The sequence below is a fragment of the Gorilla gorilla genome, chromosome 13 (genome assembly GCF_029281585.2).
Source record: "Gorilla gorilla gorilla isolate KB3781 chromosome 13, NHGRI_mGorGor1-v2.1_pri, whole genome shotgun sequence".
NCBI classification, from domain to species: Eukaryota; Metazoa; Chordata; class Mammalia; order Primates; family Hominidae; genus Gorilla; species Gorilla gorilla.
Genome location: NC_073237.2, coordinates 21,039,589 through 21,063,173, shown reverse-complemented (window position 1 = coordinate 21,063,173; position 23,585 = coordinate 21,039,589).

Sequence of the window (23,585 nt, the reverse complement as noted above, 5' to 3'; positions counted from 1 at the left end):
GTTTACTCCACTAACAGACTTGATCATTTCTTTTGATATGGCAGTTTGGAAACACTCTTTTTGTAGAATCTGCAAGTGGATATTTGGATAACTGTAAAGATTTCGTTGGAAACGGTAATATCTTCATATAAAATCTTGACAGAAGCTCTCTCAGAAACCTCTTTGTGATGTTTGTCCTCAACTAACAGAGTTCAACATTTCTTTTGCTACAGCAGTTTGGAAACACTCTTTTTGTAGAATCTTCAAGTGGATATTTGGATAACTGTGAAGATTTCATAGGAAACGGGAATATCTTCATATAAAATCTTGACAAAAGCATTCTCAGAAACTTCTTCGTGATGAGTGTCCTCAACTAACAGAGTTGAACCTTTCTTTTGACAGAGCACTTTCGAAACACTCTTTTTGTAGAATCTGTAAGTGGATATCTAGATAGTTCTAACGATTTCATTGGAAACGGGAATATCTTCATCTGAAATCTAGACAGAAGCACTGTCAGAAACTACTTTGTGATATCTATATTCAACTCACGGAGCTGAACATTCCCTTTCATAGAGCAGGTTGGAAACCCTCTTTCTGTAGTGTCTGGAAGTGGACATTTCGAGCGCATTCGGGCCTATGGTGAAAAACGAAATATCTCCCCTTTAAATCTACACAGAAGCATTCTCCGAAACTTATTTGGCATGTGTGTCCTCAACTAACAGAGTTGATACTTTCTTTTGATAGAGCAGTTTGGAAACACTCTTTTTGTAGAATCTGCAAGTCGATGTTTGGATAACTGTGAAGATTTCATTGGAAACGGGAAAATCTTCATGTAAAATCTAGACAGAAGCATTCTCAGAAACTTCTTTGTGATGAGTGACCTCAACTAACAGAGTTGAACCTTTTTTTTTATAGAGCAGCTTGGAAAAACTCTTTTTGTAGAATCTGTATGTGGATATCAAGATAGTTCTAACGATTTCATTGGAAACCTGAATATCTTCTAAAATCTAGACAGAAGCACTGTCAAAAACTACTTTGTGATATCTGCATTCAAGCCTCAGAGCTGAACATTCCGTTTCATAGAGCAGGTTTGAAACACTCTTTCTGCAGTATCTGCAAGTGGACATTTCGAGCGCTTTCAGGCCTACGGTGAAAAAGGAAGTATCTTCCCATAAAAACGAGACAGAGGATTTCTCAGAAACTTATTTGGGATGTGTGTCCTCAACTAAGAGAGTTGAACCTTTCTTTTGATACAGCAGTTTGGAAACACTCTTTTTGTAGAATCTGCAAGTGGATATTTGGAAAGATGTGAAGATTTCATAGGAAACGGGAATATCTTCATGTAAAATCTAGACAGAAGCATTCTCAGAAACTTCTTTCTGATGTGTGTCCTCAACTAACAGAGTTGAACCTTTCTTTGGATAGAGCAGTTTGGAAACACTCTTTTTGTAGAATCTGTAAGTGGATATTTGTTTAACTGTGATGATTTTGTTGGAAACGGGAATATCTTCATCTAAAATCTAGACAGAAGCATTCTCAGAAACTTCTTTGTGATGTTTGTCCTCAACTAACAGAGTTCAACATTTCCTTTGCTACAGCAGTTTGGAAACACTCTTTTTGTAGAATCTTCAAGTGGATATTTGCATAACTGTGAAGATTTCATTGGAAACGGGAATATCTTCATATAAAATCTAGACAGAAGCATTCTCAGAAACTTCTTTGTGATGAGTGTCCTCAACTAACAGAGTTGAACCTTTCTTTTTCTAGAGCAGTTTGGAAACACTCTTTTTGTAGAATCTGTATGTGGATATCAAGATAGTTCTAACGATTTCATTGGAAACGGGAATATCTTCTTCTGAAATCTAGACAGAAGCACTGTCAGAAACTACTTTGTGATATCTGCATTCAAGCCTCAGAGCTGAACATTCCGTTTCATAGAGCAGGTTTGAAACACTCTTTCTGCAGTATCTGCAAGTGGACATTTCGAGCTCTTTCAGGCCTACGGTGAAAAAGGAAGTATCTTCCCACAAAAACGAGACAGAGGATTTCTCAGAAACTTATTTGGGATGTGTATCCTCAACGAAGAGAGTTGAACCTTTCTTTTGATACAGCAGTTTGGAAACACTCTTTTTGTAGAATCTGCAAGTGGATATTTGGAAAGCTGTGAAGATTTCATAGGAAACGGGAATATCTTCATGTATAATCTAGACAGAAGCATTCTCAGAAACTTCTTTGTGATGTGTGTCCTTAACTAACAGAGATGAAACTTTCTTTTGATACAGCAGTTTGGAAACACTCTTTTTGTAGAATCTGTAAGTGGATATTGGGACAGCTCTGAGGATTTCGTTGGAAACGGGAATATCTTCATTTAAAATCTAGACAGAAGCATTCTCAGAAACTTCTTTCTGATGTGTGTCCTCAACTAACAGAGTTGAACCTTTCTTTGGATAGAGCAGTTTGGAAACACTCTTTTTGTAGAATCTGCAAGTGGATATTTGTTTAACTGTGATGATTTGGTTGGAAACGGGAATATCTTCATCTAAAATCTAGACAGAAGCATTCTCAGAAACTTCTTTGTGATGTTTGTCCTCAACTAACAGAGTTCAACATTTCTTTTGCTACAGCAGTTTGGAAACACTCTTTTGGTAGAATCTTCAAGTGGATATTTGCATAACTGTGAAGATTTCATTGGAAACGGGAATATCTTCATATAAAATCTAGACAGAAGCATTCTCAGAAACTTCTTTGTGATGTGTGTCCTCAACTAACAGAGTTGAACCTTTCTTTGGATACAGCAGTTTGGAAACACTGTTTTTGTAGAATCTGTAAGTGGATATTTGGATAACTGTGATGATTTCGTTGGAAACGGGAATATCTTCATCTAAAATCTAGACAGAAGGGCTGTCAGAAACTACTTTGTGATATCTGCATTCAAGTCACAGAGCTGAACATTCCCTTTCATAGAGTAGGTTTGAAACAGTCTTTCTGTAGTATCTGGAAGTGGACATTTCGAGCGCTTTCAGGCCTATGGTGAAAAAGGAATTATCATCCCATAAAATCTAGACAAAAGCATTCTAAGAAACTTATTTGGGATGAGTTTACTCCACTAACAGACTTGATCATTTCTTTTGATATGGCAGTTTGGAAACACTCTTTTTGTAGAATCTGCAAGTGGATATTTGGATAACTGTAAAGATTTCGTTGGAAACGGTAATATCTTCATATAAAATCTTGACAGAAGCTTTCTCAGAAACCTCTTTGTGATGTTTGTCCTCAACTAACAGAGTTCAACATTTCTTTTGCTACAGCAGTTTGGAAACACTCTTTTTGTAGAATCTTCAAGTGGATATTTGGATAACTGTGAAGATTTCATAGGAAACGGGAATATCTTCATATAAAATCTTGACAAAAGCATTCTCAGAAACTTCTTCGTGATGAGTGTCCTCAACTAACAGAGTTGAACCTTTCTTTTGACAGAGCACTTTCGAAACACTCTTTTTGTAGAATCTGTAAGTGGATATCTAGATAGTTCTAACGATTTCATTGGAAACGGGAATATCTTCATCTGAAATCTAGACAGAAGCACTGTCAGAAACTACTTTGTGATATCTACATTCAACTCACGGAGCTGAACATTCCCTTTCATAGAGCAGGTTGGAAACCCTCTTTCTGTAGTGTCTGGAAGTGGACATTTCGAGCGCATTCGGGCCTATGGTGAAAAACGAAATATCTCCCCATTAAATCTACACAGAAGCATTCTCCGAAACTTATTTGGCATGTGTGTCCTCAACTAACAGAGTTGATACTTTCTTTTGATAGAGCAGTTTGGAAACACTCTTTTTGTAGAATCTGCAAGTCGATGTTTGGATAACTGTGAAGATTTCATTGGAAACGGGAAAATCTTCCTATAAAATCTAGACAGAAGCATTCTCAGAAACTTCTTTGTGATGAGTGTCCTCAACTAACAGAGTTGAACCTTTTTTTTTATAGAGCAGTTTGGAAAAACTCTTTTTGTAGAATCTGTATGTGGATATCAAGATAGTTCTAACGATTTCATTGGAATCGGGAATATCTTCTTCTAAAATCTAGACAGAAGCACTGTCAGAAACTACTTTGTGATATCTGCATTCAAGCCTCAGAGCTGAACATTCCGTTTCATAGAGCAGGTTTGAAGCAGTCTTTCTGCAGTATCTGGAAGTGGACATTTCGAGCGCTTTCAGGCCTACGGTGAAAAAGGAAGTATCTTCCCATAAAAACGAGACAGAGGCTTTCTCAGAATCTTATTTGGGATGTGTGTCGTCAACTAAGAGAGCTGAACCTTTCTTTTGATACAGCAGTTTGGAAACACTCTTTTTGTAGAATCTGCAAGAGGATATTTGGAAAGTTGTGAAGATTTCGTAGGAAACGGGAATGTCTTCATGTAAAATCTAGACAGAAGCATTCTCAGAAACTTCTTTGTGATGTGTGTCCTGAACTAACAGAGTTCAACCTTTCTTTTGATACAGCAATTTGGAATCACTCTTTTTGTAGAATCTGTAAGTTTATAATGGGTTTGCTATGAGGATTTCATTGGAAATGGGAATATCTTCATTTAAAATCTAGACAGAAGCATTCTCAGAAACTTCTTTGTGATGTGTGTCCTCAACTAACAGAGTTGAACCTTTCTTTGGATAGAGCAGTTTGGAAACACTCTTTTTGTAGAATATGTAAGTGGATATTTGGATAACTGTGATGATTTCGTTGGAAACGGGAATACCTTCATCTAAAATCTAGACAGAAGCACTGTCTGAAACTACTTTGCGATATCTGCATTCAAGTCACAGAGCTGAACATTTCCATTCATAGAGTAGGTTTGAAACAGTCTTTCTGTAGTATCTGGAAGTGGACATTTCGAGCGATTTCAGGCCTATGGTGAAAAAGGAAATATCATCCCATAAAATCTAGACAGAAGCATTCTCAGAAACTTATTTGGGATGTGTTTCCTCAACTAACAGAGTTGATCCTTTCTTTTGATATAGCAGTTTGGAAACACTCTTTTTGTAGATTCTGCAAGTGGATATTTGGATAACTGTGAAGATTTCGTTGGAAACGGTAATATCTTCGTATAAAACCTAGACAGAAGCATTCTCAGAAACTTCTTTGTGATGTGTGTCCTCAACTAACAGAGCGCAAAATTACTCTTGCTACAGCAGTTTGGAAACACTCTTTTTGTAGAATCTTCAAGTGGATATTTGGATAACTGTGAAGATTTCGTTGGAAACGGGAATATCTTCATATAAAATCTAGACAGAAGCATTCTCAGAAACTTCTTTGTGAGGAGTGTCCTCAACTAACAGAGTTGAACCTTTCTTTTGACAGAGCACTTTGGAAACACTCTTTTTGTAGAATCTGTAAGTGGATATCTAGATAGTTCTAATGATTTCATTGGAAACGGGAATATCTTCATCTGAAATCTAGACAGAAGCACTTTCAGAAACTACTTTGTGATATCTGCATTTAAGTCACAGAGCTGAACATTCCCTTTCATATAGCAGGTTTGAAACCCTCTTTCTGTAGTGTCTGGAAGTGGACATTTCGAGCGCTTTCGGGCCTATGGTAAAAAACGAAATATCTTCCCATAAAATCTAGACAGAAGCATCCTCAGAAACTTATTTGGGATGTGTGTCCTCAACTAACAGAATTATACCTTTCTTTTGATAGAGCAATTTGGAAACAATCTTTTTGTATAATCTGGAAGTCGATGTTTGGATAACCATGAAGATTTCGTTGGAAACGGGAATATCTTCATATAAAATCTAGACAGAAGCATTCTCAGAAACGTCTTTGTGATGAGTGTCCTCAACTAACAGAGTTGCACCTTTCTTTTGATAGAGCAGTTTGGAAACACTCTTTTTGTGGAATGTGTAATTGGATATCTAGATAGTCCTAACGATTTCGTTGGAAACGGCAATATCTTCGTTTAAAATCTAGACAGAAGCATTCTCAGAAACTTCTTTGTGATGTGTGTCCTCAACTAACAGAGATGAACCTTTCTTTGGATACAGCAGTTTGGAAACACTCTTTTTGTAGAATCTGCAAGTGGATATTTGTTTAACTGTGAAGATTTCATTGGAAACGGGAATATCTTCATATAAAATCTAGACAGAAGCATTCTCAGAAACTTCTTTGTGATGTGTGTCCTCAACTAACAGAGTTGAACCTTTCTTTGGATACAGCAGTGTGGAAACACTGTTTTTGTAGAATCTGCAAGTGGATATTTGGATAACTGTAAAGATTTCGTTGGAAACGGTAATATCTTCATATAAAATCTTGACAGAAGCATTCTCAGAAACTTCTTTGTGATGTTTGTCCTCAACTAACAGAGTTCAACATTTCTTTTGCTACAGCAGTTTGGAAACACTCTTTTGGTAGAATCTTCAAGTGGATATTTGGATAACTGTGAAGATTTCATAGGAAACGGGAATATCTTCATATAAAACCTTTACAAAAGCATTCTCAGAAACTTCTTTGTGATGAGTGTCCTCAACTTACAGAGTTGAACCTTTCTTTTTATAGAGCAGTTTGGAAACACTCTTTTTGTGGAATCTGTAATTGGATATCTAGATAGTCCTAAGGATTTCGTTGGAAACGGGAATATCTTCATCTAAATTCTAGACAGAAGCACTGTCAGAAACTACTTTGTGATATCTGCATTCAAGTCACAGAGGTGAACATTCCCTTTCATAGAGCAGGTTGGAAACCCTCTTTCTGTAGTGTCTGGAAGTGGACATTTCGAGCGCATTCGGGCCTATGGTGAAAAACGAAATATCTCCCCTTTAAATCTACACAGAAGCGTTCTCAGAAACTTATTTGGGATGTGTGTCCTCAACTAACAGAGTTGAAAATTTCTTTTGATAGAGCAGTTTGGAAACACTCTTTTTGTAGAATCTGCAAGTCGATGTTTGGATAACTGTGAAGATTTCGTTGGAAACGGGAATATCTTCATATAAAATCTAGACAGAAGCATTCTCAGAAACTTCTTTGTGATGAGTGTCCTCAACTAACAGAGTTGAACCTTTCTTTTTCTAGAGCAGTTTGGAAACACTCTTTTTGTAGAATCTGTATGTGGATATCAAGATAGTTCTAACGATTTCATTGGAAACGGGAATATCTTCTTCTGAAATCTAGACAGAAGCACTGTCAGAAACTACTTTGTGATATCTGCATTCAAGCCTCAGAGCTGAACATTCCGTTTCATAGAGCAGGTTTGAAACACTCTTTCTGCAGTATCTGCAAGTGGACATTTCGAGCTCTTTCAGGCCTACGGTGAAAAAGGAAGTATCTTCCCATAAAAACGAGACAGAGGATTTCTCAGAAACTTATTTGGGATGTGTATCCTCAACGAAGAGAGTTGAACCTTTCTTTTGATACAGCAGTTTGGAAACACTCTTTTTGTAGAATCTGCAAGTGGATATTTGGAAAGCTGTGAAGATTTCATAGGAAACGGGAATATCTTCATGTAAAATCTAGACAGAAGCATTCTCAGAAACTTCTTTGTGATGTGTGTCCTTAACTAACAGAGATGAAACTTTCTTTTGATACAGCAGTTTGGAAACACTCTTTTTGTAGAATCTGTAAGTGGATATTGGGACAGCTCTGAGGATTTCGTTGGAAACGGGAATATCTTCATTTAAAATCTAGACAGAAGCATTCTCAGAAACTTCTTTCTGATGTGTGTCCTCAACTAACAGAGTTGAACCTTTCTTTGGATAGAGCAGTTTGGAAACACTCTTTTTGTAGAATCTGCAAGTGGATATTTGTTTAACTGTGATGATTTCGTTGGAAACGGGAATATCTTCATCTAAAATCTAGACAGAAGCATTCTCAGAAACTTCTTTGTGATGTTTGTCCTCAACAAACAGAGTTCAACATTTCTTTTGCTACAGCAGTTTGGAAACACTCTTTTTGTAGAATCTTCAAGTGGATATTTGCATAACTGTGAAGATTTCATTGGAAACGGGAATATCTTCATATAAAATCTAGACAGAAGCATTCTCAGAAACTTCTTTGTGATGTGTGTCCTCAACTAACAGAGTTGAACCTTTCTTTGCATACAGCAGTTTGGAAACACTGTTTTTGTAGAATCTGTAAGTGGATATTTGGATAACTGTGATGATTTCGTTGGAAACGGGAATATCTTCATCTAAAATCTAGACAGAAGGGCTGTCAGAAACTACTTTGTGATATCTGCATTCAAGTCACAGAGCTGAACATTCCCTTTCATAGAGTAGGTTTGAAACAGTCTTTCTGTAGTATCTGGAAGTGGACATTTCGAGCGCTTTCAGGCCTATGGTGAAAAAGGAAATATCATCCCATAAAATCTAGACAAAAGCATTCTAAGAAACTTATTTGGGATGAGTTTACTCCACTAACAGACTTGATCATTTCTTTTGATATGGCAGTTTGGAAACACTCTTTTTGTAGAATCTGCAAGTGGATATTTGGATAACTGTAAAGATTTCGTTGGAAACGGTAATATCTTCATATAAAATCTTGACAGAAGCTCTCTCAGAAACCTCTTTGTGATGTTTGTCCTCAACTAACAGAGTTCAACATTTCTTTTGCTACAGCAGTTTGGAAACACTCTTTTTGTAGAATCTTCAAGTGGATATTTGGATAACTGTGAAGATTTCATAGGAAACGGGAATATCTTCATATAAAATCTTGACAAAAGCATTCTGAGAAACTTCTTCGTGATGAGTGTCCTCAACTAACAGAGTTGAACCTTTCTTTTGACAGAGCACTTTCGAAACACTCTTTTTGTAGAATCTGTAAGTGGATATCTAGATAGTTCTAACGATTTCATTGGAAACGGGAATATCTTCATCTGAAATCTAGACAGAAGCACTGTCAGAAACTACTTTGGGATATCTATATTCAACTCACGGAGCTGAACATTCCCTTTCATAGAGCAGGTTGGAAACCCTCTTTCTGTAGTGTCTGGAAGTGGACATTTCGAGCGCATTCGGGCCTATGGTGAAAAACGAAATATCTCCCCTTTAAATCTACACAGAAGCATTCTCCGAAACTTATTAGGCATGTGTGTCCTCAACTAACAGAGTTGATACTTTCTTTTGATAGAGCAGTTTGGAAACACTCTTTTTGTAGAATCTGCAAGTCGATGTTTGGATAACTGTGAAGATTTCATTGGAAACGGGAAAATCTTCCTATAAAATCTAGACAGAAGCATTCTCAGAAACTTCTTTGTGATGAGTGTCCTCAACTAACAGAGTTGAACCTTTTTTTTTATAGGGCAGTTTGGAAAAACTCTTTTTGTAGAATCTGTATGTGGATATCAAGATAGTTCTAACGATTTCATTGGAAACGGGAATATCTTCTTCTAAAATCTAGACAGAAGCACTGTCAGAAACTACTTTGTGATATCTGCATTCAAGCCTCAGAGCTGAACATTCCGTTTCATAGAGCAGGTTTGAAGCAGTCTTTCTGCAGTATCTGGAAGTGGACATTTCGAGCGCTTTCAGGCCTACGGTGAAAAAGGAAGTATCTTCCCATAAAAACGAGACAGAGGCTTTCTCAGAATCTTATTTGGGATGTGTGTCGTCAACTAAGAGAGCTGAACCTTTCTTTTGATACAGCAGTTTGGAAACACTCTTTTTGTAGAATCTGCAAGAGGATATTTGGAAAGTTGTGAAGATTTCGTAGGAAACGGGAATGTCTTCATGTAAAATCTAGACAGAAGCATTCTCAGAAACTTCTTTGTGATGTGTGTCCTGAACTAACAGAGTTCAACCTTTCTTTTGATACAGCAATTTGGAATCACTCTTTTTGTAGAATCTGTAAGTTTATAATGGGTTTGCTATGAGGATTTCATTGGAAATGGGAATATCTTCATTTAAAATCTAGACAGAAGCATTCTCAGAAACTTCTTTGTGATGTGTGTCCTCAACTAACAGAGTTGAACCTTTCTTTGGATAGAGCAGTTTGGAAACACTCTTTTTGTAGAATATGTAAGTGGATATTTGGATAACTGTGATGATTTCGTTGGAAACGGGAATACCTTCATCTAAAATCTAGACAGAAGCGCTGTCTGAAACTACTTTGCGATATCTGCATTCAAGTCAGAGAGCTGAACATTTCCATTCATAGAGTAGGTTTGAAACAGTCTTTCTGTAGTATCTGGAAGTGGACATTTCGAGCGATTTCAGGCCTATGGTGAAAAAGGAAATATCATCCCATAAAATCTAGACAGAAGCATTCTCAGAAACTTATTTGGGATGTGTTTCCTCAACTAACAGAGTTGATCCTTTCTTTTGATATAGCAGTTTGGAAACACTCTTTTTGTAGATTCTGCAAGTGGATATTTGGATAACTGTGAAGATTTCGTTGGAAACGGTAATATCTTCGTATAAAACCTAGACAGAAGCATTCTCAGAAACTTCTTTGTGATGTGTGTCCTCAACTAACAGAGCGCAAAATTACTCTTGCTACAGCAGTTTGGAAACACTCTTTTTGTAGAATCTTCAAGTGGATATTTGGATAACTGTGAAGATTTCGTTGGAAACGGGAATATCTTCATATAAAATCTAGACAGAAGCATTCTCAGAAACTTCTTTGTGAGGAGTGTCCTCAACTAACAGAGTTGAACCTTTCTTTTGACAGAGCACTTTGGAAACACTCTTTTTGTAGAATCTGTAAGTGGATATCTAGATAGTTCTAATGATTTCATTGGAAACGGGAATATCTTCATCTGAAATCTAGACAGAAGCACTTTCAGAAACTACTTTGTGATATCTGCATTTAAGTCACAGAGCTGAACATTCCCTTTCATATAGCAGGTTTGAAACCCTCTTTCTGTAGTGTCTGGAAGTGGACATTTCGAGCGCTTTCGGGCCTATGGTAAAAAACGAAATATCTTCCCATAAAATCTAGACAGAAGCATCCTCAGAAACTTATTTGGGATGTGTGTCCTCAACTAACAGAATTATACCTTTCTTTTGATAGAGCAGTTTGGAAACAATCTTTTTGTATAATCTGGAAGTCGATGTTTGGATAACCATGAAGATTTCGTTGGAAACGGGAATATCTTCATATAAAATCTAGACAGAAGCATTCTCAGAAACGTCTTTGTGATGAGTGTCCTCAACTAACAGAGTTGCACCTTTCTTTTGATAGAGCAGTTTGGAAACACTCTTTTTGTGGAATGTGTAATTGGATATCTAGATAGTCCTAACGATTTCGTTGGAAACGGCAATATCTTCGTTTAAAATCTAGACAGAAGCATTCTCAGAAACTTCTTTGTGATGTGTGTCCTCAACTAACAGAGATGAACCTTTCTTTGGATACAGCAGTTTGGAAACACTCTTTTTGTAGAATCTGCAAGTGGATATTTGGAAAGCTGTGAAGATTTCATAGGAAACGGGAATATCTTCATGTAAAATCTAGACAGAAGCATTCTCAGAAACTTCTTTGTGATGTGTGTCCTCCACAAACAGAGTTGAACATTTCTTTTGATACAGCAGTTTGGAAACACTCTTTTTGTAGAATCTGTAAGTGGATATTGGGACAGCTCTGAGGATTTCGTTGGAAATGGGAATATCTTCATTTAAAATCTAGACAGAAGCATTCTCAGAAACTTCTTTGTGATGTGTGTCCTCAACTAACAGAGTTGAGCCTTTCTTTGGATAGAGCAGTTTGGAAACACTCTTTTTGTAGAATCTGCAAGTGGATATTTGTTTAACTGTGATGATTTCGTTGGAAACGGGAATATCTCCATCTAAAATCTAGACAGAAGCATTCTCAGAAACTTCTTTGTGATGTTTGTCCTCAACTAACAGAGTTCAACATTTCTTTTGCTACAGCAGTTTGGAAACACTCTTTTTGTAGAATCTTCAAGTGGATATTTGCATAACTGTGAAGATTTCATTGGAAACGGGAATATCTTCATATAAAATCTAGACAGAAGCATTCTCAGAAACTTCTTTGTGATGTGTGTCCTCAACTAACAGAGTTGAACCTTTCTTTGGATACAGCAGTGTGGAAACACTGTTTTTGTAGAATCTATAAGTGGATATTTGGATAACTGTGATGATTTCGTTGGAAACGGGAATATCTTCATCTAAAATCTAGACAGAAGGGCTGTCAGAAACTACTTTGTGATATCTGCATTCAAGTCACAGAGCTGAACATTCCCTTTCATAGAGTAGGTTTGAAACAGTCTTTTTGTAGTATCTGGAAGTGGACTTTTCGAGCGCTTTCAGGCCTATGGTGAAAAAGGAAATATCATCCCATAAAATCTAGACAAAAGCATTCTAAGAAACATATTTGGGATGAGTTTACTCCACTAACAGACTTGATCATTTCTTTTGATATAGCAGTTTGGAAACACTCTTTTTGTAGAATCTGCAAGTGGATATTTGGATAACTGTAAAGATTTCGTTGGAAACGGTAATATCTTCATATAAAATCTTGACAGAAGCATTCTCAGAAACTTCTTTGTGATGTTTGTCCTCAACTAACAGAGTTCAACATTTCTTTTGCTACAGCAGTTTGGAAACACTCTTTTGGTAGAATCTTCAAGTGGATATTTGGATAACTGTGAAGATTTCATAGGAAACGGGAATATCTTCATATAAAACCTTTACAAAAGCATTCTCAGAAACTTCTTTGTGATGAGTGTCCTCAACTTACAGAGTTGAACCTTTCTTTTTATAGAGCAGTTTGGAAACACTCTTTTTGTGGAATCTGTAATTGGATATCTAGATAGTCCTGAGGATTTCGTTGGAAACGGGAATATCTTCATCTAAATTCTAGACAGAAGCACTGTCAGAAACTACTTTGTGATATCTGCATTCAAGTCACAGAGGTGAACATTCCCTTTCATAGAGCAGGTTGGAAACCCTCTTTCTGTAGTGTCTGGAAGTGGACATTTCGAGCGCATTCGGGCCTATGGTGAAAAACGAAATATCTCCCCTTTAAATCTACACAGAAGCGTTCTCAGAAACTTATTTGGGATGTGTGTCCTCAACTGACAGAGTTGAAACTTTCTTTTGATAGAGCAGTTTGGAAACACTCTTTTTGTAGAATCTGCAAGTCGATGTTTGGATAACTGTGAAGATTTCGTTGGAAACGGGAATATCTTCATATAAAATCTAGACAGAAGCATTCTCAGAAACTTCTTTGTGATGAGTGTCCTCAACTAACAGAGTTGAACCTTTCTTTTTCTAGAGCAGTTTGGAAACACTCTTTTTGTAGAATCTGTATGTGGATATCAAGATAGTTCTAACGATTTCATTGGAAACGGGAATATCTTCTTCTGAAATCTAGACAGAAGCACTGTCAGAAACTACTTTGTGATATCTGCATTCAAGCCTCAGAGCTGAACATTCCGTTTCATAGAGCAGGTTTGAAACACTCTTTCTGCAGTATCTGCAAGTGGACATTTCGAACTCTTTCAGGCCTACGGTGAAAAAGGAAGTATCTTCCCATAAAAACGAGACAGAGGATTTCTCAGAAACTTATTTGGGATGTGTATCCTCAACGAAGAGAGTTGAACCTTTCTTTTGATACAGCAGTTTGGAAACACTCTTTTTGTAGAATCTGCAAGTGGATATTTGGAAAGATGTGAAGATTTCATAGGAAACGGGAATATCTTCATGTAAAATCTAGACAGAAGCATTCTCAGAAACTTCTTTGTGATGTGTGTCCTTAACTAACAGAGATGAAACTTTCTTTTGATACAGCAGTTTGGAAACACTCTTTTTGTAGAATCTGTAAGTGGATATTGGGACAGCTCTGAGGATTTCGTTGGAAACGGGAATATCTTCATTTAAAATCTAGACAGAAGCATTCTCAGAAACTTCTTTCTGATGTGTGTCCTCAACTAACAGAGTTGAACCTTTCTTTGGATAGAGCAGTTTGGAAACACTCTTTTTGTAGAATCTGCAAGTGGATATTTGTTTAACTGTGATGATTTCGTTGGAAACGGGAATATCTTCATCTAAAATCTAGACAGAAGCATTCTCAGAAACTTCTTTGTGATGTTTGTCCTCAACTAACAGAGTTCAACATTTCTTTTGCTACAGCAGTTTGGAAACACTCTTTTGGTAGAATCTTCAAGTGGATATTTGCGTAACTGTGAAGATTTCATTGGAAACGGGAATATCTTCATATAAAATCTAGACAGAAGCATTCTCAGAAACTTCTTTGTGATGTGTGTCCTCAACTAACAGAGTTGAACCTTTCTTTGGATACAGCAGTTTGGAAACACTGTTTTTGTAGAATCTGTAAGTGGATATTTGGATAACTGTGATGATTTCGTTGGAAACGGGAATATATTCATCTAAAATCTAGACAGAAGGGCTGTCAGAAACTACTTTGTGATATCTGCATTCAAGTCACAGAGCTGAACATTCCCTTTCATAGAGTAGGTTTGAAACAGTCTTTCTGTAGTATCTGGAAGTGGACATTTCGAGCGCTTTCAGGCCTATGGTGAAAAAGGAAATATCATCCCATAAAATCTAGACAAAAGCATTCTAAGAAACTTATTTGGGATGAGTTTACTCCACTAACAGACTTGATCATTTCTTTTGATATGGCAGTTTGGAAACACTCTTTTTGTAGAATCTGCAAGTGGATATTTGGATAACTGTAAAGATTTCGTTGGAAACGGTAATATCTTCATATAAAATCTTGACAGAAGCTCTCTCAGAAACCTCTTTGTGATGTTTGTCCTCAACTAACAGAGTTCAACATTTCTTTTGCTACAGCAGTTTGGAAACACTCTTTTTGTAGAATCTTCAAGTGGATATTTGGATAACTGTGAAGATTTCATAGGAAACGGGAATATCTTCATATAAAATCTTGACAAAAGCATTCTGAGAAACTTCTTCGTGATGAGTGTCCTCAACTAACAGAGTTGAACCTTTCTTTTGACAGAGCACTTTCGAAACACTCTTTTTGTAGAATCTGTAAGTGGATATCTAGATAGTTCTAACGATTTCATTGGAAACGGGAATATCTTCATCTGAAATCTAGACAGAAGCACTGTCAGAAACTACTTTGTGATATCTATATTCAACTCACGGAGCTGAACATTCCCTTTCATAGAGCAGGTTGGAAACCCTCTTTCTGTAGTGTCTGGAAGTGGACATTTCGAGCGCATTCGGGCCTATGGTGAAAAACGAAATATCTCCCCTTTAAATCTACACAGAAGCATTCTCCGAAACTTATTAGGCATGTGTGTCCTCAACTAACAGAGTTGATACTTTCTTTTGATAGAGCAGTTTGGAAACACTCTTTTTGTAGAATCTGCAAGTCGATGTTTGGATAACTGTGAAGATTTCATTGGAAACGGGAAAATCTTCCTATAAAATCTAGACAGAAGCATTCTCAGAAACTTCTTTGTGATGAGTGTCCTCAACTAACAGAGTTGAACCTTTTTTTTATAGAGCAGTTTGGAAAAACTCTTTTTGTAGAATCTGTATGTGGATATCAAGATAGTTCTAACGATTTCATTGGAAACGGGAATATTTTCTTCTAAAATCTAGACAGAAGCACTGTCAGAAACTACTTTGTGATATCTGCATTCAAGCCTCAGAGCTGAACATTCCGTTTCATAGAGCAGGTTTGAAGCAGTCTTTCTGCAGTATCTGGAAGTGGACATTTCGAGCGCTTTCAGGCCTACGGTGAAAAAGGAAGTATCTTCCCATAAAAACGAGACAGAGGCTTTCTCAGAATCTTATTTGGGATGTGTGTCGTCAACTAAGAGAGCTGAACCTTTCTTTTGATACAGCAGTTTGGAAACACTCTTTTTGTAGAATCTGCAAGAGGATATTTGGAAAGTTGTGAAGATTTCGTAGGAAACGGGAATGTCTTCATGTAAAATCTAGACAGAAGCATTCTCAGAAACTTCTTTGTGATGTGTGTCCTGAACTAACAGAGTTCAACCTTTCTTTTGATACAGCAATTTGGAATCACTCTTTTTGTAGAATCTGTAAGTTTATAATGGGTTTGCTATGAGGATTTCATTGGAAATGGGAATATCTTCATTTAAAATCTAGACAGAAGCATTCTCAGAAACTTCTTTGTGATGTGTGTCCTCAACTAACAGAGTTGAACCTTTCTTTGGATAGAGCAGTTTGGAAACACTCTTTTTGTAGAATATGTAAGTGGATATTTGGATAACTGTGATGATTTCGTTGGAAACGGGAATACCTTCATCTAAAATCTAGACAGAAGCGCTGTCTGAAACTACTTTGCGATATCTGCATTCAAGTCACAGAGCTGAACATTTCCATTCATAGAGTAGGTTTGAAACAGTCTTTCTGTAGTATCTGGAAGTGGACATTTCGAGCGATTTCAGGCCTATGGTGAAAAAGGAAATATCATCCCATAAAATCTAGACAGAAGCATTCTCAGAAACTTATTTGGGATGTGTTTCCTCAACTAACAGAGTTGATCCTTTCTTTTGATATAGCAGTTTGGAAACACTCTTTTTGTAGATTCTGCAAGTGGATATTTGGATAACTGTGAAGATTTCGTTGGAAACGGTAATATCTTCGTATAAAACCTAGACAGAAGCATTCTCAGAAACTTCTTTGTGATGTGTGTCCTCAACTAACAGAGCGCAAAATTACTCTTGCTACAGCAGTTTGGAAACACTCTTTTTGTAGAATCTTCAAGTGGATATTTGGATAACTGTGAAGATTTCGTTGGAAACGGGAATATCTTCATATAAAATCTAGACAGAAGCATTCTCAGAAACTTCTTTGTGAGGAGTGTCCTCAACTAACAGAGTTGAACCTTTCTTTTGACAGAGCACTTTGGAAACACTCTTTTTGTAGAATCTGTAAGTGGATATCTAGATAGTTCTAATGATTTCATTGGAAACGGGAATATCTTCATCTGAAATCTAGACAGAAGCACTTTCAGAAACTACTTTGTGATATCTGCATTTAAGTCACAGAGCTGAACATTCCCTTTCATATAGCAGGTTTGAAACCCTCTTTCTGTAGTGTCTGGAAGTGGACATTTCGAGCGCTTTCGGGCCTATGGTAAAAAACGAAATATCTTCCCATAAAATCTAGACAGAAGCATCCTCAGAAATTTATTTGGGATGTGTGTCCTCAACTAACAGAATTATACCTTTCTTTTGATAGAGCAGTTTGGAAACAATCTTTTTGTATAATCTGGAAGTCGATGTTTGGATAACCATGAAGATTTCGTTTGAAACGGGAATATCTTCATATAAAATCTAGACAGAAGCATTCTCAGAAACTTCTTTGTGATGAGTGTCCTCAACTAACAGAGTTGAACCTTTCTTTTTCTAGAGCAGTTTGGAAACACTCTTTTTGTAGAATCTGTATGTGGATATCAAGATAGTTCTAACGATTTCATTGGAAACGGGAATATCTTCTTCTGAAATCTAGACAGAAGCACTGTCAGAAACTACTTTGTGATATCTGCATTCAAGCCTCAGAGCTGAACATTCCGTTTCATAGAGCAGGTTTGAAACACTCTTTCTGCAGTATCTGCAAGTGGACATTTCGAGCTCTTTCAGGCCTACGGTGAAAAAGGAAGTATCCTCCCACAAAAACGAGACAGAGGATTTCTCAGAAACTTATTTGGGATGTGTATCCTCAACGAAGAGAGTTGAACCTTTCTTTTGATACAGCAGTTTGGAAACACTCTTTTTGTAGAATCTGCAAGTGGATATTTGGAAAGCTGTGAAGATTTCATAGGAAACGGGAATATCTTCATGTATAATCTAGACAGAAGCATTCTCAGAAACTTCTTTGTGATGTGTGTCCTTAACTAACAGAGATGAAACTTTCTTTTGATACAGCAGTTTGGAAACACTCTTTTTGTAGAATCTGTAAGTGGATATTGGGACAGCTCTGAGGATTTCGTTGGAAACGGGAATATCTTCATTTAAAATCTAGACAGAAGCATTCTCAGAAACTTCTTTCTGATGTGTGTCCTCAACTAACAGAGTTGAACCTTTCTTTGGATAGAGCAGTTTGGAAACACTCTTTTTGTAGAATCTGCAAGTGGATATTTGTTTAACTGTGATGATTTCGTTGGAAACGGGAATATCTTCATCTAAAATCTAGACAGAAGCATTCTCAGAAACTTCTTTGTGATGTTTGTCCTCAACTAACAGAGTTCAACATTTCTTTTGCTACAGCAGTTTGGAAACACTCTTTTGGTAGAATCTTCAAGTGGATATTTGCATAACTGTGAAGATTTCATTGGAAACGGGAATATCTTCATATAAAATCTAGACAGAAGCATTCTCAGAAACTTCTTTGTGATGTGTGTCCTCAACTAACAGAGTTGAACCTTTCTTTGGATACAGCAGTTTGGAAACACTGTTTTTGTAGAATCTGTAAGTGGATATTTGGATAACTGTGATGATTTCGTTGGAAACGGGAATATCTTCATCTAAAATCTAGACAGAAGGGCTGTCAGAAACTACTTTGTGATATCTGCATTCAAGTCACAGAGCTGAACATTCCCTTTCATAGAGTAGGTTTGAAACAGTCTTTCTGTAGTATCTGGAAGTGGACATTTCGAGCGCTTTCAGGCCTATGGTGAAAAAGGAATTATCATCCCATAAAATCTAGACAAAAGCATTCTAAGAAACTTATTTGGGATGAGTTTACTCCACTAACAGACTTGATCATTTCTTTTGATATGGCAGTTTGGAAACACTCTTTTTGTAGAATCTGCAAGTGGATATTTGGATAACTGTAAAGATTTCGTTGGAAACGGTAATATCTTCATATAAAATCTTGACAGAAGCTTTCTCAGAAACCTCTTTGTGATGTTTGTCCTCAACTAACAGAGTTCAACATTTCTTTTGCTACAGCAGTTTGGAAACACTCTTTTTGTAGAATCTTCAAGTGGATATTTGGATAACTGTGAAGATTTCATAGGAAACGGGAATATCTTCATATAAAATCTTGACAAAAGCATTCTCAGAAACTTCTTCGTGATGAGTGTCCTCAACTAACAGAGTTGAACCTTTCTTTTGACAGAGCACTTTCGAAACACTCTTTTTGTAGAATCTGTAAGTGGATATCTAGATAGTTCTAACGATTTCATTGGAAACGGGAATATCTTCATCTGAAATCTAGACAGAAGCACTGTCAGAAACTACTTTGTGATATCTACATTCAACTCACGGAGCTGAACATTCCCTTTCATAGAGCAGGTTGGAAATCCTCTTTCTGTAGTGTCTGGAAGTGGACATTTCGAGCGCATTCGGGCCTATGGTGAAAAACGAAATATCTCCCCATTAAATCTACACAGAAGCATTCTCCGAAACTTATTTGGCATGTGTGTCCTCAACTAACAGAGTTGATACTTTCTTTTGATAGAGCAGTTTGGAAACACTCTTTTTGTAGAATCTGCAAGTCGATGTTTGGATAACTGTGAAGATTTCATTGGAAACGGGAAAATCTTCCTATAAAATCTAGACAGAAGCATTCTCAGAAACTTCTTTGTGATGAGTGTCCTCAACTAACAGAGTTGAACCTTTTGTTTTATAGAGCAGTTTGGAAAAACTCTTTTTGTAGAATCTGTATGTGGATATCAAGATAGTTCTAACGATTTCATTGGAATCGGGAATATCTTCTTCTAAAATCTAGACAGAAGCACTCTCAGAAACTACTTTGTGATATCTGCATTCAAGCCTCAGAGCTGAACATTCCGTTTCATAGAGCAGGTTTGAAAAACTCTTTCTGCAGTATCTGGAAGTGGACATTTCGAGCGCTTTCAGGCCTACGGTGAAAAAGGAAGTATCTTCCCATAAAAACGAGACAGAGGCTTTCTCAGAATCTTATTTGGGATGTGTGTCGTCAACTAAGAGAGCTGAACCTTTCTTTTGATACAGCAGTTTGGAAACACTCTTTTTGTAGAATCTGCAAGAGGATATTTGGAAAGTTGTGAAGATTTCGTAGGAAACGGGAATGTCTTCATGTAAAATCTAGACAGAAGCATTCTCAGAAACTTCTTTGTGATGTGTGTCCTGAACTAACAGAGTTCAACCTTTCTTTTGATACAGCAATTTGGAATCACTCTTTTTGTAGAATCTGTAAGTTTATAATGGGTTTGCTATGAGGATTTCATTGGAAATGGGAATATCTTCATTTAAAATCTAGACAGAAGCATTCTCAGAAACTTCTTTGTGATGTGTGTCCTCAACTAACAGAGTTGAACCTTTCTTTGGATAGAGCAGTTTGGAAACACTCTTTTTGTAGAATATGTAAGTGGATATTTGGATAACTGTGATGATTTCGTTGGAAACGGGAATACCTTCATCTAAAATCTAGACAGAAGCACTGTCTGAAACTACTTTGCGATATCTGCATTCAAGTCACAGAGCTGAACATTTCCATTCATAGAGTAGGTTTGAAACAGTCTTTCTGTAGTATCTGGAAGTGGACATTTCGAGCGATTTCAGGCCTATGGTGAAAAAGGAAATATCATCCCATAAAATCTAGACAGAAGCATTCTCAGAAACTTATTTGGGATGTGTTTCCTCAACTAACAGAGTTGATCCTTTCTTTTGATATAGCAGTTTGGAAACACTCTTTTTGTAGATTCTGCAAGTGGATATTTGGATAACTGTGAAGATTTCGTTGGAAACGGTAATATCTTCGTATAAAACCTAGACAGAAGCATTCTCAGAAACTTCTTTGTGATGTGTGTCCTCAACTAACAGAGCGCAAAATTACTCTTGCTACAGCAGTTTGGAAACACTCTTTTTGTAGAATCTTCAAGTGGATATTTGGATAACTGTGAAGATTTCGTTGGAAACGGGAATATCTTCATATAAAATCTAGACAGAAGCATTCTCAGAAACTTCTTTGTGAGGAGTGTCCTCATCTAACAGAGTTGAACCTTTCTTTTGACAGAGCACTTTGGAAACACTCTTTTTGTAGAATCTGTAAGTGGATATCTAGATAGTTCTAATGATTTCATTGGAAACGGGAATATCTTCATCTGAAATCTAGACAGAAGCACTTTCAGAAACTACTTTGTGATATCTGCATTTAAGTCACAGAGCTGAACATTCCCTTTCATATAGCAGGTTTGAAACCCTCTTTCTGTAGTGTCTGGAAGTGGACATTTCGAGCGCTTTCGGGCCTATGGTAAAAAACGAAATATCTTCCCATAAAATCTAGACAGAAGCATCCTCAGAAACTTATTTGGGATGTGTGTCCTCAACTAACAGAATTATACCTTTCTTTTGATAGAGCAGTTTGGAAACAATCTTTTTGTATAATCTGGAAGTCGATGTTTGGATAACCATGAAGATTTCGTTGGAAACGGGAATATCTTCATATAAAATCTAGACAGAAGCATTCTCAGAAACGTCTTTGTGATGAGTGTCCTCAACTAACAGAGTTGCACCTTTCTTTTGATAGAGCAGTTTGGAAACACTCTTTTTGTGGAATGTGTAATTGGATATCTAGATAGTCCTAACGATTTCGTTGGAAACGGCAATATCTTCGTTTAAAATCTAGACAGAAGCATTCTCAGAAACTTCTTTGTGATGTGTGTCCTCAACTAACAGAGATGAACCTTTCTTTGGATACAGCAGTTTGGAAACACTCTTTTTGTAGAATCTGCAAGTGGATATTTGGAAAGCTGTGAAGATTTCATAGGAAACGGGAATATCTTCATGTAAAATCTAGACAGAAGCATTCTCAGAAACTTCTTTGTGATGTGTGTCCTCCACAAACAGAGTTGAACATTTCTTTTGATACAGCAGTTTGGAAACACTCTTTTTGTAGAATCTGTAAGTGGATATTGGGACAGCTCTGAGGATTTCGTTGGAAATGGGAATATCTTCATTTAAAATCTAGACAGAAGCATTCTCAGAAACTTCTTTGTGATGTGTGTCCTCAACTAACAGAGTTGAGCCTTTCTTTGGATAGAGCAGTTTGGAAACACTCTTTTTGTCGAATCTGCAAGTGGATATTTGTTTAACTGTGATGATTTCGTTGGAAACGGGAAAATCTCCATCTAAAATCTAGACAGAAGCATTCTCAGAAACTTCTTTGTGATGTTTGTCCTCAACTAACAGAGTTCAACATTTCTTTTGCTACAGCAGTTTGGAAACACTCTTTTTGTAGAATCTTCAAGTGGATATTTGCATAACTGTGAAGATTTCATTGGAAACGGGAATATCTTCATATAAAATCTAGACAGAAGCATTCTCAGAAACTTCTTTGTGATGTGTGTCCTCAACTAACAGAGTTGAACCTTTCTTTGGATACAGCAGTGTGGAAACACTGTTTTTGTAGAATCTATAAGTGGATATTTGGATAACTGTGATGATTTCGTTGGAAACGGGAATATCTTCATCTAAAATCTAGACAGAAGGGCTGTCAGAAACTACTTTGTGATATCTGCATTCAAGTCACAGAGCTGAACATTCCCTTTCATAGAGTAGGTTTGAAACAGTCTTTTTGTAGTATCTGGAAGTGGACTTTTCGAGCGCTTTCAGGCCTATGGTGAAAAAGGAAATATCATCCCATAAAATCTAGACAAAAGCATTCTAAGAAACATATTTGGGATGAGTTTACTCCACTAACAGACTTGATCATTTCTTTTGATATAGCAGTTTGGAAACACTCTTTTTGTAGAATCTGCAAGTGGATATTTGGATAACTGTAAAGATTTCGTTGGAAACGGTAATATCTTCATATAAAATCTTGACAGAAGCATTCTCAGAAACTTCTTTGTGATGTTTGTCCTCAACTAACAGAGTTCAACATTTCTTTTGCTACAGCAGTTTGGAAACACTCTTTTGGTAGAATCTTCAAGTGGATATTTGGATAACTGTGAAGATTTCATAGGAAACGGGAATATCTTCATATAAAACCTTTACAAAAGCATTCTCAGAAACTTCTTTGTGATGAGTGTCCTCAACTTACAGAGTTGAACCTTTCTTTTTATAGAGCAGTTTGGAAACACTCTTTTTGTGGAATCTGTAATTGGATATCTAGATAGTCCTAAGGATTTCGTTGGAAACGGGAATATCTTCATCTAAATTCTAGACAGAAGCACTGTCAGAAACTACTTTGTGATATCTGCATTCAAGTCACAGAGGTGAACATTCCCTTTCATAGAGCAGGTTGGAAACCCTCTTTCTGTAGTGTCTGGAAGTGGACATTTCGAGCGCATTCGGGCCTATGGTGAAAAACGAAATATCTCCCCTTTAAATCTACACAGAAGCGTTCTCAGAAACTTATTTGGGATGTGTGTCCTCAACTGACAGAGTTGAAACTTTCTTTTGATAGAGCAGTTTGGAAACACTCTTTTTGTAGAATCTGCAAGTCGATGTTTGGATAACTGTGAAGATTTCGTTGGAAACGGGAATATCTTCATATAAAATCTAGACAGAAGCATTCTCAGAAACTTCTTTGTGATGAGTGTCCTCAACTAACAGAGTTGAACCTTTCTTTTTCTAGAGCAGTTTGGAAACACTCTTTTTGTAGAATCTGTATGTGGATATCAAGATAGTTCTAACGATTTCATTGGAAACGGGAATATCTTCTTCTGAAATCTAGACAGAAGCACTGTCAGAAACTACT